General features: G+C 44.7%; 1 pseudogene; it reads right to left on the bottom strand.

Annotated features, from left to right (window-relative positions):
* LOC112230722 overlaps positions 1–15,529 on the bottom strand; it is a 238,180-nt pseudogene that overhangs the window by 131,047 nt on the left and 91,604 nt on the right.

The following is a 15,529-nucleotide window of genomic DNA, read 5'->3' as shown; positions in this document are numbered from 1 at the left end:
ATAATAACAATAACAATAATAATAGTAATAATAATAACACAAATAATAATAACAATAATGATAATAATAATAACACAAATAATAATAACATAAATAATAATAACAATAATAATAATAATAATAATAATAATAACACAAATAATAATAACACAAATAATAATAACAACAATGATAATACGAATAACAATAATAATAAAAATAATAACAATAACAATAACAATAATAACAATAATAATAATAATAATACTAATAATAATAATAATAATAATACCAATAATAATAATAACAATAATAATAATAATAACACAAATAATAATAACAACAATGATAATACTAATAACAATATTAATAATAATAATAACAATGATAATAATAATAACAATAATCAAATAATCATAATATATGCCATTTAGCAGACGTATGGGTGGTCCCTGATATACAACCCACTATCCTGGAGCGCCATGCTCAACCAACTGAGTTACAGAGGACCACAGAAAGGAGATATAGACATGAGAGTAACCCTACACAGTATCAGAAGCTATTATTAAGAGAACTAGAGTATTGTACTTTAGGAAGAAAATGAGCTTTCACACCAAGTTCACCCTCACGTCCCCTCCAAGCTCCGCAGGGAAGGGAGAGAATAACAGAAAGACAACAAATGAACTGAAATGGGAACAGAAAAAAAAGAGAAAGTGCTTCAAAGAAATAGGCCTTGAGTAATGAAAGGAGAGAAACGCAAGAATGAAATTTCTTCTCTCCATTCCATCTCGCTCTCGTGTTCCATTTATCTCTCATTGGGGGGTCTCTTCCCACCTTAGCACACCTCAGACAGGCGGAGGAGAGGAGAAGGGGATGAGAGGGAGGAGGAGAGGAGAAGGGGATGAGAGGGAGGAGGGGAGGAGAAGGGGACGAGAGGGAGGAGGGGAAGTAGAAGGGGTTCAGGGGAGGTGGACTACAGTCTTAAAAATAAAGGTGCAAGTTGGAACCAAATAAGGTTGTTGAGAGCGATGCCATCGAGGAACCATTTTAGGGTATAGGTACCATAGATGGGATGGTTCTTTGAAGAACCATACTAAAATCTAAAAGCAGAAATGTTTCGGCCTTTCACATTTCACATTCTTAAAATAAAGTGTTGATCCTAACTGACCGTAGGACAGGGAATTTTTTTACCAGGATTAAATGTCAGGAATTGTGATAGATAGAGTTTAAATATATTTGGCTAAGGTGTATGTAAACTTACAACTGTAACTAGGTGTTACAACCACAGCATCTCAGTCGTAGTATGTACATTTTACCACAATAAAGTATCTATCATAAGTCACAGCTTTTTAAGGGAAAGTCCAGAGTTAGCTCACAAAAGGTAAATTAGGTTATTTTAATTTCATTACGGGGGACAATTGCTGTAGGACAATTTAACATACTCACCAAATGTACGCAAACAACTACAAACACAGACGCCCACGAGCAAGAATACCAGACACAGACGCCCACGAGCAAGAATACCAAACACAGACGCCCACGAGCAAGAATACCAGACACAGACGCCCACGAGCAAGAATACCAAACACAGACGCCCACGAGCAAGAATACCAGAAACAGACGCCCACGAGCAAGAATACCAAACACATACGCCCACGAGCAAGAATACCAAACACAGACGCCCACGAGCAAGAATACCAGACACATACGCCCACGAGCAAGAATACCAAACACAGACGCCCACGAGCAAGAATACCAAACACATACGCCCACGAGCAAGAATACCAGACACAGACGCCCACGAGCAAGAATACCAAACACATACGCCCACGAGCAAGAATACCAAACACATACGCCCACGAGCAAGAATACCAAACACAGACGCCCACTCGCAAGAATACCAAACACAGCCCACGAGCAAGAATACCAAACACAGACGCCCACGAGCAAGAATACCAGACACATACGCCCACGAGCAAGAATACCAAACACAGACGCCCACGAGCAAGAATACCAAACACAGACGCCCACGAGCAAGAATACCAAACACAGACGCCCACGAGCAAGAATACCAAACACAGACGCCCACGAGCAAGAATACCAAACACAGACGCCCACGAGCAAGAATACCAAACACAGACGCCCACGAGCAAGAATACCAAACACAGACGCCCACGAGCAAGAATACAGACGCCCACGAGCAAGAATACCAGACACAGACGCCCACGAGCAAGAATACCAAACACAGACGCCCACGAGCAAGAATACCAAACACAGACGCCCACGAGCAAGAATACCAAAACAGACACAGCAAGAATACGCACAGACGCCCACGAGCAAGAATACCAAACACAGACGCCCACGAGCAAGAATACCAAACACAGACGGAAAGTCCAGTCCCTCAGGCTGCTCCAGACTAACCAGACCCCCCCCACCCCTCCACACCGTGCTGACAGTCTCTCTTTGAACTTCCAGTCAGTTAATAAGATACTCTGATTCTGCCCTGTAGGATTGTTTACTGTTTACCTGAACAAGCTATCATAATCGCTACATGCACGCGCACACACACACACACACACACACACACACACTGGAGACACACACACATACACACACTGGACACACACACACACACACACACACTTTGGAACTGCAGGCTATGAAGGTTGATAGTACTAGACTTCCTACTCTAGTTACTTCTAACTTGTTTCTTTGATAGGAGTGTTCATTTCCTCTCTACAGTCTGGGTGATGATAGGAGTGTTCATTTCCTCTGTGCAGTCTGGGTGATGATAGGAGTGTTTATTTCCAATCTACAGTCTGGGTGATGATAGGAGTGTTTATTTCCAATCTACAGTCTGGGTGATGATAGGAGTGTTTATTTCCTCTCTGCAGTCTGGGTGATGATAGGAGTGTTCATTTCCTCTCTACAGTCTGGGTGATGGTAGGAGTGTTCATTTCCTCTCTGCAGTCTGGGTGATGGTAGGAGTGTTTATTTCCAATCTACAGTCTGGGTGATGATAGGAGTGTTCATTTCCTCTCTACAGTCTGGGTGATGATAGGAGTGTTCATTTCCTCTCTACAGTCTGGGTGATGATAGGAGTGTTCATTTCCTCTCTGCAGTCTGGGTGATGGTAGGAGTGTTCATTTCCTCTCTACAGTCTGGGTGATGATAGGAGTGTTCATTTCCTCTCTACAGTCTGGGTGATGGTAGGAGTGTCTGGGTGATTTAGGAGTGTTCATTTCTCTACAGTCTGGGTGATGATAGGAGTGTTCATTTCCTCTCTACAGTCTGGGTGATGATAGGAGTGTTCATTTCCTCTCTACAGTCTGGGTGATGATAGGAGTGTTCATTTCCTCTCTACAGTCTGGGTGATGATAGGAGTGTTCATTTCCTCTCTACAGTCTGGGTGATGATAGGAGTGTTCATTTCCTCTCTACAGTCTGGGTGATGATAGGAGTGTTCATTTCCTCTCTACAGTCTGGGTGATGATAGGAGTGTTCATTTCCTCTCTACAGTCTGGGTGATGATAGGAGTGTTCATTTCCTCTCTACAGTCTGGGTGATGATAGGAGTGTTTATTTCCTCTCTACAGTCTGGGTGATGGTAGGAGTGTTCATTTCCTCTCTACAGTCTGGGTGATGATAGGAGTGTTCATTTCCTCTCTACAGTCTGGGTGATGATAGGAGTGTTTATTTCCAATCTACAGTCTGGGTGATGATAGGAGTGTTTATTTCCAATCTACAGTCTGGGTGATGATAGGAGTGTTCATTTCCTCTCTACAGTCTGGGTGATGATAGGAGTGTTCATTTCCAATCTACAGTCTGGGTGATGATAGGAGTGTTTATTTCCAATCTACAGTCTGGGTGATGATAGGAGTGTTCATTTCCTCTCTACAGTCTGGGTGATGATAGGAGTGTTTATTTCCAATCTACAGTCTGGGTGATGATAGGAGTGTTTATTTCCAATCTGCAGTCTGGGTGATGATAGGAGTGTTTATTTCCTCTCTACAGTCTGGGTGATGATAGGAGTGTTCATTTCCTCTCTACAGTCTGGGTGATGATAGGAGTGTTCATTTCCTCTCTACAGTCTGGGTGATGATAGGAGTGTGTGTCCACCAGCTTGTCTCCTTCCAGCTCCAAGTCCACACCATCAGGTGTAGACAGGGAAGACAGGGGAAGACAGGGAAGACAGGTGAAGACAGGTGAAGACAGGTGAAGACAGGTGAAGACAGGGAAGACAGGTGAAGACAGGTGAAGACAGGTGAAGACAGGTGAAGACAGGTGAAGACAGGTGAAGACAGGTGAAGACAGGGAAGACAGTTGTAGACAGGGAAGACAGGGAAGACAGTTGTAGACAGGTGAAGACAGTTGTAGACAGTTGTAGACAGGGAAGACATTGTAGACAGATGAAGACAGTTGAAGACAGTTGTAGACAGTTGAAGACAGCTGAAGACAGGGAAATCAGGTGTAGACAGGTGCTAGGGCAGGGAAATCAGGTATAGACAGGTGCTAGGGCAGGGAAATCAGGTGTAGACAGGTTCTAGGGCAGGGAAATCAGGTATAGACAGGTGTTAGGGCAGGGAAATCAGGTGTAGACAGGTGCTAGGGCAGGGAAATCAGGTATAGACAGGTGCTAGGGCAGGGAAATCAGGTGTAGACAGGTGGTAAGACAGGAAAATCAGGTATAGACAGGTGCTAGGGCAGGGAAATCAGGTATAGACAGGTGCTAGGGCAGGGAAATCAGGTGTAGACAGGTGCTAGGGCAGGGAAATCAGGTATAGACAGGTGCTAGGGCAGAGAAATCAGGTGTAGACAGGTTCTAGGGCAGGGAAATCAGGTATAGACAGGTGCTAGGGCAGGGAAATCAGGTATAGACAGGTGCTAGGGCAGGGAAATCAGGTGTAGACAGGTGGTAAGACAGGAAAATCAGGTATAGACAGGTGCTAGGGCAGGGAAATCAGGTATAGACAGGTGCTAGGGCAGGGAATGTAGGTGTAGACAGGTGCTAAGACAGGGAAGACAGGTGCACTGTGAGTGGTAATAAGGTGAGGACGACCACTAGTGATCACAGAGGTTACCAGCTTAGAACTGGACAGGTATGTTATGTCAAACTGCCTGTGTCCAGGTGTCCAGGTGTCCAGGTGTCCAGGTGTGTTGATGTGAGGATGTTATATCAAAGGGGCCTCATTAAAACCATTGTGTACATGTTACACTACATTTCTGCTTTGCGCCATTTCTGAAAAGTCTGAACACCTATAAAAATATTGAGATTGATAAACTTGGCTCATACCAAACGTACTCATTTTGCCCCGTTATAATTCAGACCTGTCATTAAAACTCTGCCTCCAAAAACACCCTCCATTCACCTTTTACGGTGACAAAGAAAGAGAAAGAGCAATGACGAACGTGATCACATTGCCTTAGAGGTGCGGACGGAATGTTGAGATATTTTACAGTTACTTTCAAACCGAAAACGCATTCCGCCTATAACGAGTGCTTGTACCGTGAAACGTTCTAAAACTAGGCTAAATGCTAGAGAGCACACACTTCTATACAAAATACTGATTGATTTTCATCAATAGATTATTGGGTTTCCATGTCCTGCCTTGGTATAGGCTCTGCGATTAAATAGACAATGATGTTGCACTCCTAATCGCACAGCAATACTGTAGCCTACTCATACGGTCAAATATTTTACATAAACTATAAACAATATATTTACTGTGTTGGCAGAATATTTTAAACCTTAGCAGTAATTGATGCTGTATCTGGTAAAGGATTGTACATTTCCGAACAAGAAAACAATGGAAAATTATCGTGGACCTGTCAGCAGAACATTTGAAATCAACAATGTTTTGCACCAACTCTCCCCCACCCCAACCTAAATATGATTGACTGCCCACCAAATCTGAAACATTTTCTAGGACAGTCTATTAAAAAAAATACAATAACAGTACCTGCAGTAACACACATAGGTCTACTTCAATGTAAAAGGTTAACTGTAGGCCTGCGTTATAAACCACGCACACCTATGGGATTTCAAAACATGGAATACATATAGCCTATATCTATTTAATAGGCTACTCACCCTGGTCTCAGAGCATTTTGTATCATACTGTACGTAAATCCGAGACACTCCCAAGTGTGTTACGTTTGGTATGGTTACATTAGACAGATGGTTACTTAAAGTCAAAACAAAAGGAAGGTGGTTGGTTGGTATGGCTTGATGGGTTGGCGTACAATGCAAACTACTAACAACCCAAAGGTTGCCAGTTTGAAACTCATCACGGTCATCTTCAGAATTTTGATTAATTAGCAACTGTTCAACTACTTAGCATGTTAGCTAACGCTTCCCATAACCTTAACCCTTTAACTTAACCCCTAACGTTAGCCACCTAGCTAGAATTCGTTAACATATCATATGTTTTGAAAATGTGTAGCATATTGTACGTTTTTCTAATTCATAACATATTGTATGGTTTGCAAATTCGTAACATATAATACAAATTGTAAATCGAAACTTACCATACGAAATGGGTGATGGACATCCACAAATTAATACATACCATAAGAAACATAACATATCCTACTAAATGGAGTGTCTCGGATTTACTTACAGAATAATATGAGACCAGGTTGGGCTACTAGATCCAATTTTATGACAGGCTCCTTTGGGAATATGAACCCATCACGGACAGAAAATGTGAGTAGAGTATTTGGCAGTGGTTCTGAAAATAAAATAAGAAAACGATTCCTATGTGTATATATTTTTGATTCTAAAAATAAAACTCACGAATGGAAAAATTGAATTCTTGTAAAAACATTCCTGTGTTTTTTATTTATCAGATGAGTTCATCTGACTCCGGGTAAGAAAAAAAGGGGCTTCATTGCCAAAATCTCAAACTTTCCATTAGCATACCAGCACCAACCTAGTTTGTTGTTGAAACCAGTTGTTGCCTCTAACCTCTCCTTTAACATTCCAGCACCAACCTAGTTTGTTGTTGAAACCAGTTGTTGCCTCTAACCTCTCCTTTAACATTCCAGCACCAACCTAGTTTGTTGTTGAAACCAGTTGTTGCCTCTAACCTCTCCTTTAACATTCCAGCACCAACCTAGTTTGTTGTTGAAACCAGTTGTTTCCGGTAAATAACACTATAATACCTGTCATTAAGACACCTGGACACAGGTAAATAACACTATAATACCTGTCATTAAGACACCTGGACACAGGTAAATAACACTATAATACCTGTCATTAAGACACCTGGACACAGGTAAATAACACTATAATACCTGTCATTAAGGCAGTTCTCGCCCGCCAGTAGTGCTCTTTTCACAAGCCCAATGTGTGCCTACCCAGCATGCCGAGCAGGTGACTTGAGTGCTGCTTTATCCCCTTGTTTTATCTACTGTCGTGGAGTTGACTAAATATTTTCATAAAGACGCTGATAAAACACACAGGTGGTAAATCAAGGTGACTTAGAAAAGAGGAGGACCAAGAGGAAGAGAGGGAGCGCGGTGACGTAATGTCCACAACTAAAGAATCATTGTGGAATCTGAACAGACACGTATCCTGAAAGCAGTATGATGTACTTACTACAGTACATGCTAACAGAAAGGAACGAGCAGGGTAGCTAGGTTAGTATGTCATTGTAGCAAAGTATTTATAAACTAAAACTCTGAACTCTTAAAAGTTTCCTTCATTTTTGTTCTATTATCTGTACAAAAGGACACCATTGACGTTGTCCCAATAGGTCTGGTATATTCCCTCTTTCAAGGAGCTTTCTGTTTCGCTATATATAGTTATTTTACATAAAATCCTTTAGGCCTACATATGAAAAAACAACTAAAAAAACAACTCTACATCTCTGCCCAGCCCGGCCCGAAGGGTGTTTAGCATCCCCAGTGGCTCTGTAAGAGCTGAGAGGGTTTTCTCTGTTGCTGACCTGCTCTCCAGGCACCATCACATGAGCCTGAAGCCACAGACTCTGGCCAAACTCATGTTTCTAAAAATGAATTTTAAAAAAGGCACTGTAGACTAATGAGCCTAAAAAGGTATCTTTTTGTTTAATTTTAAGTAAGTCACAGCCTATATTATTCACAATTTATAGACTATAATGATTTAGTCTGTCTGTCTGTCTGTCTGTCTCTCTGTCTTTCTGTCTTTCTGTCTTTCTGTCTTTCTGTCTCTGTCTCTGTCTCTGTCTCTGTCTCTGTCTCTCTCTCTCTCTCTCTCTCTGTCTCTGTCTCTGTCTCTCTGTCTCTCTGTCTCTCGGTCTCTCGGTCTCTCGGTCTCTCGGTCTCTCTGTCTCTCGGTCTCTCTGTCTCTGTCTCTCTCTCTCTGTCTGTCTCTGTCTCTCTGTCTCTCTCTCTCTCTGTCTTTCTCTGTCTCTCTGTCTCTGTCTCTGTCTCTCTGTCCCTTTGTCTGTCTGTCTGTCAGTGTTGATGGCCTGGAGTCTGAGCCCGAGGTCTCTGGGCTGTGTTTGTGTGTGGGTGTGTTGGATCGAAGATAACCAGGTGTTCACATCACACTCAATCCGCTGAGAGATGGGGAGTCAGGGAGCAGGCTTTCATGTATGCCCTAGAGATACCCACTCCACAGTAAGAACCTTCCTCAGAGAAAACACACACACAGTAAGAATAGAAGATGTTTCTCAACACTTCTACATTCATGTAGGCCGTAAGAATTTGTTCTTAACTGACTTGCCCAGTTAAATAAAGGTTACATTCTTTTTTTAATTAAACGTGGATGCTACCATGATTATGGATAACAATGAAATAAATCAAGAATGGTGATGAGTGAGCTGGTTACAAAGATCATACCCCATAAAAAATGCTAACCTTCTCTGTTATCTGTAATGGTGAGAGGTTGGCATGTTTTGTTGTGGCGTCTGAAACTTTCTCATTCACGATTATGCATGATTCATTCATGATTATTCATGATTAATTCATGATTATTCATGGACAATTCATGATTTTTCTTATCGACTCCCCTTAGAAAAAAAACTAAACATATTATTGGCCAAAACATAACCCAAAACACAGCCAAAAGCAACATGTTTGTAAACTCACAAGCCATTGTGAGTCATTGAGTCAATATGGGATCAAATACTAAACGTTGGACGACTTTGATAGACTATTGAATTTGTCCAAATATTTATGCCTTCTTTGCATAGGTGGGACTAGATAGATAAAGTACTTTGATTTAGAAACGGTGAATCAGATATCTATGAAAAAACCCTCAAATGAAAGGTGACTCTGTTCTGTCGCCTCAAAAATGTGATCGTAAATCAACAATTCTGGAGTATAGAGCCAAAGAAAAAACAAGTGCCTCCCTGTCAACATACTGTCACACCCTGACCATAGTTTGCTTTCTATGTTTTGTTTGATCAGGGTGTGATCTGAGTGGGCATTCTATGTTGTGTGTCTAGTTAGTCTGTTTCTGTGTTTGGCCTGATATGGTTCTCAATCAGAGGCAGGTGTTAGTCATTGTCCCTGATTGGGAACCATATTTAGGTAGCCTGTTTGGTGTTGGGTTTTGTGGGTGATTGTCTCCTGTGTCAGTGTTTGTTCCACACGGGACTGCTTCGGGTTTACACGTTTGTTGTTTTTGTAGTTTATTCATGTATAGTTTTCTTATTAAAAACAAACATGAATTTCAACCACGCTGCATTTTGGTCCTCCTCTCCTTCAACAGAAGAAAACCTTGACAGAATCACCCACCACAACAGGACCAAGCGGCGTGGTGACAGGCAGCGGCAGCAGGAGCAGTGCGAGGAGTACTGGACATGGGAGGATGAGTTGGATGGAAAAGGACCCTGGGCACAGCCTGGAGAATATCGCCGCCCCAAAGAAGAGCTGGAGGCGGCGAAGGCGGAGAGGCACTGGTATGAGGAGGCAGCACGGCGGCGTGGATGGAAGCCCAAGAGTCAGCCCCAAAAATGTATTGGGGGGTGGCACACAGGAAGTGTGGCAAAGCCAGGTAGGAGACCTTACCGGGGGGCTAGAGAGACCGGGCAGGCACCGTGTTATGCTGTGAAGCGCACGGTGTTCCCAGTGCGGGTGCATAGCCCGGTGCGGTACATTCCAGCTCCGCGTATCGGCCGGGCTAGAGTGGGCATCGAGCCAAGTGCCATGAAGCCGGCTTTACGCATCTGGTCCCCAGTGCGTCTCCTTGGGCCGGCTTACATGGCACCAGCCTTGCGCTCGGTGTCTCCGGTTCGCCTGCATAGCCCAATGCGGGCTATTCCACCTCGCCGCACTGGCAGGGCGACCGAGAGCATTCAACCAGGTAGGGTTGGGCAGGCTCGGTGCTCAAGAGTTCCAGTGCGCCTGCACGGTCCGGTCTATCCGGTACCACCTCCACGCACCCGCCCACCGGTGGCAGCCCCCCGCACCAGGCTGTCTCTCCATCTCATCCCTACAGGTGCTCCCGCCTGTCCAGTGCTACCGGAGCCTTCCTCCTCTCCAGCGCTGCCGGAGTCTCCCACCTGTCCAGCGCTGCCGGAGCCTTCCTCCTCTACAGCGCTGCCGGAGTCTCCCGCCTGTTCAGCGCTGCCAGCCTGCATGGAGCAGCCAGAGCCGCCAGCCTGCATGGAGCAGCCAGAGCCGCCAGCCTGCATGGAGCAGCCAGAGCCGCCAGCCTGCATGGAGCAGCCAGAGCCGCCAGCCTGCATGGAGCAGCCAGAGCCGCCAGCCTGCATGGAGCAGCCAGAGCCGCCAGCCTGCATGGAGCAGCCAGAGCCGCCAGCCTGCATGGAGCAGCCAGAGCCGCAAGCCTGCATGGAGCAGCCAGAGCCGCCAGCCTGCATGGAGCAGCCAGAGCCGCCCGTCTGCATGGACCAGCCAGAGCCGCCCGTCTGCATGGAGCAGCCAGAGCCGCCCGTCAGCCAGGATCTGCCAGTGCCGCCAGTCAGCCAGGATCTGCCAGAGCCGCCAGTCAGCCAGGATCTGCCAGAGCCGCCAGTCAGCCAGGATCTGCCAGAGTCGTCAGCCAGTACGGAGCCGCCCCTCTGTCCCGAGCCGCCCCTCTGTCCCGAGCCGCCCCTCAGTCCCGAGCTGCCCCTCAGTCCAGTGGGGTCATTTAGAAGGGTCGCCGTGGTTAGGAGGCCACGGAAGCGGACAATGTGGTGGACTAAGACTATGGTGAAGTGGGGGCCACGTCCAGCACCAGAGCCGCCACCGCGGACAGATGCCCACCCAGACCCTTCCTAATAGGTTCAGGTTTTGCGGCCGGAGTCCGCACCTTGGGGGGGGGCGGACTCCGTTTTCTTTATTAAAAACAAACATGAATTTCAACCATGCTGCATTTTGGTCATCCTCTCCTTCAACAGAAAACCTTGACACATACAGAACCAGTCAAACTCATTCCAGGGTTTTTGTTAGTTTTTACTATTTTCTACATTATAGACTTTAAAAAAAATGTGCAATGTTTTAATTCAACCTTTCTTTAACTAATAATAGAGAATATATCAAAACCATGAAATAACACATATTGAATCATGTAGTAACCAAAAAAGTGTTAAAGAAATCAAAATATTATTATATATATTTAAGATTCTTCAAAGTAGCCACCCTTTGCCTTGATGAGAACTTTGCACAATCTTGGCATTCTCTCAACCAGCTTCATGAGGTAGTCACCTGGAATGCTTTAACCAACAGTCTTGAAGAAGTTCCCACTGGTACTGTCTATATGGAGGGAGTTATATATATTTTTCCTTCACCCTGTCCATAATTTCTTTGCCTACTCCTCTCCCTCAACCCCCCCCCCCCTCCACCCACATACACACACACACGCTGTCACGCCCTGGCCTTAGTTATCTTTGTTTTCTTTATTATTTTGTTTAGGTGACATGGGGGATTTGTGTTTTTCCTTGTCTAGGTAGTTTTATATGTTTATGGGGCTGTTCCCTGTCTAGGTAAATTGTATGTCTATGGTTGCCTAGATTGGTTCTCAATTAGAGGCAGCTGTCTATCGTTGTCTCTGATTGGGAACCATATTTAGGCAGCCATATTCTGTGGGTATTGTGTGGGTGATTGTTTCCTGTGTCAGTGTTTGTGCCACACGGGACTGTTTTCACGGTTTTTCACGTTTCTTGTTGTGTTGTTGTGTTCATGTTGAGTTTTCCTATTAAAACCATGGACACCGACCACGCTGCGTATTGGTATGATCCTTGTTTCACCTCTTCAGAGGAAGAGGAGGAAATCTGCCGTGACACACGCAAACAACACACAAACAAACATGCCCCCCACTACACTAAACCCACTCACCTATGAAGGAGGTTTCTCCCAGATACCCTCGTCGTTTCAGGACCACGTCCAGGAACGTGTCCTGCTCGTCCACAACGTAGTGCTCTCTATCCAGAGAGATCCAGGACCAGTCCAGACGGAACTGCTGCTCCTTCAGCTTGTTTCCACCTGGACGCAATACACAGCAACACACAGGTATAGGCATTACAATACACATTACAGTCTTTCTCAATTGCTAAAACACAAACTCATTGGCTGAACAAAGTTCTCAGTTGCCTGGACTCATTTAGCTAATTATACAGTCTGTTGTAAATACCTTAAACCATTTCACATGGTAAAACACAATTTGCAGGTCTCACTTAGACTTTTCAGCAAAACTCTAAACACATTCTCATTCTCAAAACACATTCTGCACTCTAATGCCCATGTCATCCATACTGGTAAACACAAGTGGCAACAATCAAATACAAATAGAGAACACATGTCATCCCATACTGGTAAACACAAGGGGCAACAATCAAATACAAATAGAGAACACATGTCATCCATACTGGTAAACACAAGTGGAAACAATCAAATACAAATAGAGAACACATGTCATTGATTGAACACAACCACTCAAAATGGATTGAACCTGTTTCAAATGATGCGACACAACCAATATAAGCCAGTTCAGAGAGCAAACAGGTTGTTGAAGGTGGGAAGGAGAAGGTCTGAGAATGGATACTGTAGTACAGTGCATTGTAGGCTGTATACTGTACAATGGATGAATTGTATGGCCCTGAACATTGTGCTTTCCATTTATTAACAGTACTGACTGCTCAATAGATTTTGACTGGTTGCAGGTTCATATCAACAAAGAACAAGAATCACAGTATCACAGAGACAAAGGACAAGTTTGTGAGATGCAGGGTACAGTACTGTAAAAATAGGGGTACAAGGAGGAGGAAGAACCAAAAAACAAAATTGCAAAGAGCAAAGCAGAGTAGTAATTTCTGATCAATTTTGAGCTACTATGATAGAACATGTTTTCGTTCCTCAAAAGACAATGACGGAAAAATATGAATATTCTTTTAGATTAAAAATGTACTTCTCCCTGAGAATTGTATGTTTTGAACAATGTGTTTTCTATTTTTCGGGGTGTGTTGTTTACTGACTGCTTGAGAGTGTATATCATTTTGATCACTTTGTTTATGATTTGAGAGCAGTGTTTGATTTTGAACACAAAAGTCAAATGTTTTGAGGTGGATGTTTCCTTTTGCAAGAGGAATCAGAGGTTATGTTAATACTGCTTAATAGTGCTTGAAGATGAGGTTTTGTGTTTAATGTTTTCAGGAAATGGAGCAAGGTTTCAGAAATTGTGTTTTAGCAATTGAGAAAAACTGTAATAGGCTCAGGATCCTAGACAGAAAAAACACTCACAGATATGAACTACAAAACATATCACTGAACATGTTGAATATATACACACATTACAAATTAAATCACTGGCATCAATACCAGTATCAAACGATTTCAGGTAAACTATTGAAACTAGAGAGAGAGAGCGAGAGTGAGAGAGAGAGCGAGAGAGAGAGAGAAAGTGAGAGAGGGCGAGAGAGAGAGAGATAGAGAGAGAGAGACAGAGAGAAAGAGAGATAGAGAGAGAGGGGGGGAGAGAGAGAGACACAGAGGGGGAGGAGCTAAGGTAAACTGAATGAATATGTCCACAGATAGAGGGGTAAAAGGTTACTTCCTCTCCTCCTCCACCTGTATCATCCCTCTCATCCCTCGCTGATGTCATCTCTAGCTTTTGAAGTTCTGCTAAAAGGAGGATCAACTCCTTGGGGGTGATGGCTGCCAGTCATAATCCAGGACACAAAGCCACTGCTGTGTCTTGATTTCCACAGTCTGCACATTGGTTGAAGTGTGTGTGTGTGTTCAGTGTGTGTGTGTGTTCAGTGTGTGTGTGTGTTCAGTGTGTGTGTGTGTGTTCAGTGTGTGTGTGTGTTCAGTGTGTGTGTGTGTTCAGTGTATGGGTGTGTGAGAGAGAGTGTGAGTGTTTGCTCTCCTCTGACAACCGGCGCCCACAGTAAAACCCACAGTAATTGCAGTAGTGTACACAGAGTATCTTGAGAGGGCAAGAGAGAGAGAGAGAGTGAGTGTTTGCTCTCCTCTGACAACCGGCGCCCACAGTAAAACCCACAGTAATTGCAGCAGTGTACACAGAGTATCTTGAGAGAGAGAGAGCGAGAGGGAGAGAGAGAGAGCGAGAGAGAGCGAGAGAGGGGGAAAGAGGGAGAGAGGAAGAGCAAGGGGGAGAGAGAAGGAGAGCGAGGGGGAGAGAAAGGAGAGCGAGGGGGAGAGAGGGAGAGAGCGAGGGGGAGAGAGGGGGAGCTAGGGGAGAGGGAGAGAGTGAGGGAGGGAGATAGAGGGAGAGAGCGAGGGGGGAGAGAGGGGGAGCTAGGGGAGAGGGAGAGAGGGAGGGAGATAGAGGGAGAGAGCGAGGGGGAGAGAGGGGGAGCTAGGGGAGAGGGAGAGAGTGAGGGAGGGAGATAGAGGGAGAGAGCGCAAGAGAGAGAGCGCAAGAGAGGGAATTAGAGAGGGGGAGAGAGAATTAGAGAGGGGGAGAGAATTAGAGAGGGGGAGAGAGGGAGAGAGAGAGAGAGAGAGGGATAGAGAGAGAGAGAGACAGACAGACAGACAAAGAGAGAGAGAGAGAGGGGAGGAGCTAAGGTAAACAGACAGAGAGAAAGAGAGAAAGAGAGACAGACAGACAGACAGACAGACAGACAGACAGACAGACAGACAGACAGACAGACAGACAGACAGACAGACAGACAGACAGACAGACAGACAGACAGACAGACAGACAGACAGACAGACAGACATAGAAAGTAGAAAGAGAAAGAGAGGTAGACAGACAGACAGACAGAGAGAGAGAGAGAGAGAGAGAGAGAGACAGAGAGAGAGAGAGAGAGACAGGGAGAGAGAGGGAGAGAGAGAGAGACAGACAGAGAGAGAGACAGGGAGAGAGACAGGGAGAGAGACAGGGAGAGAGACAGGGAGAGAGACAGAGAGAGAGAGAGAGAGAGAGAGAGACAGAGAGAGAGACAGAGAGAGAGACAGAGAGAGACAGACAGAGAGAGAGACAGGAGAGAGAGACAGGGAGAGAGACAGGGAGAGAGACAGAGAGAGAGAGAGAGACAGAGGGAGAGAGAGAGAGAGAGAGAGAGAGAGAGAGAGAGAGAGACAGAGAGAGAGACAGAGAGAGAGAGAGGAGAGACAGAGAGAGAGAGAGGGAGAGACAGAGAGAGAGAG

The sequence above is a fragment of the Oncorhynchus tshawytscha genome, linkage group LG33 (assembly GCF_018296145.1).
Source record: "Oncorhynchus tshawytscha isolate Ot180627B linkage group LG33, Otsh_v2.0, whole genome shotgun sequence".
NCBI classification, from domain to species: Eukaryota; Metazoa; Chordata; class Actinopteri; order Salmoniformes; family Salmonidae; genus Oncorhynchus; species Oncorhynchus tshawytscha.
Note: the sequence above shows the minus strand (reverse complement) of the source record. Positions and strands in the feature narration are given on the sequence as shown.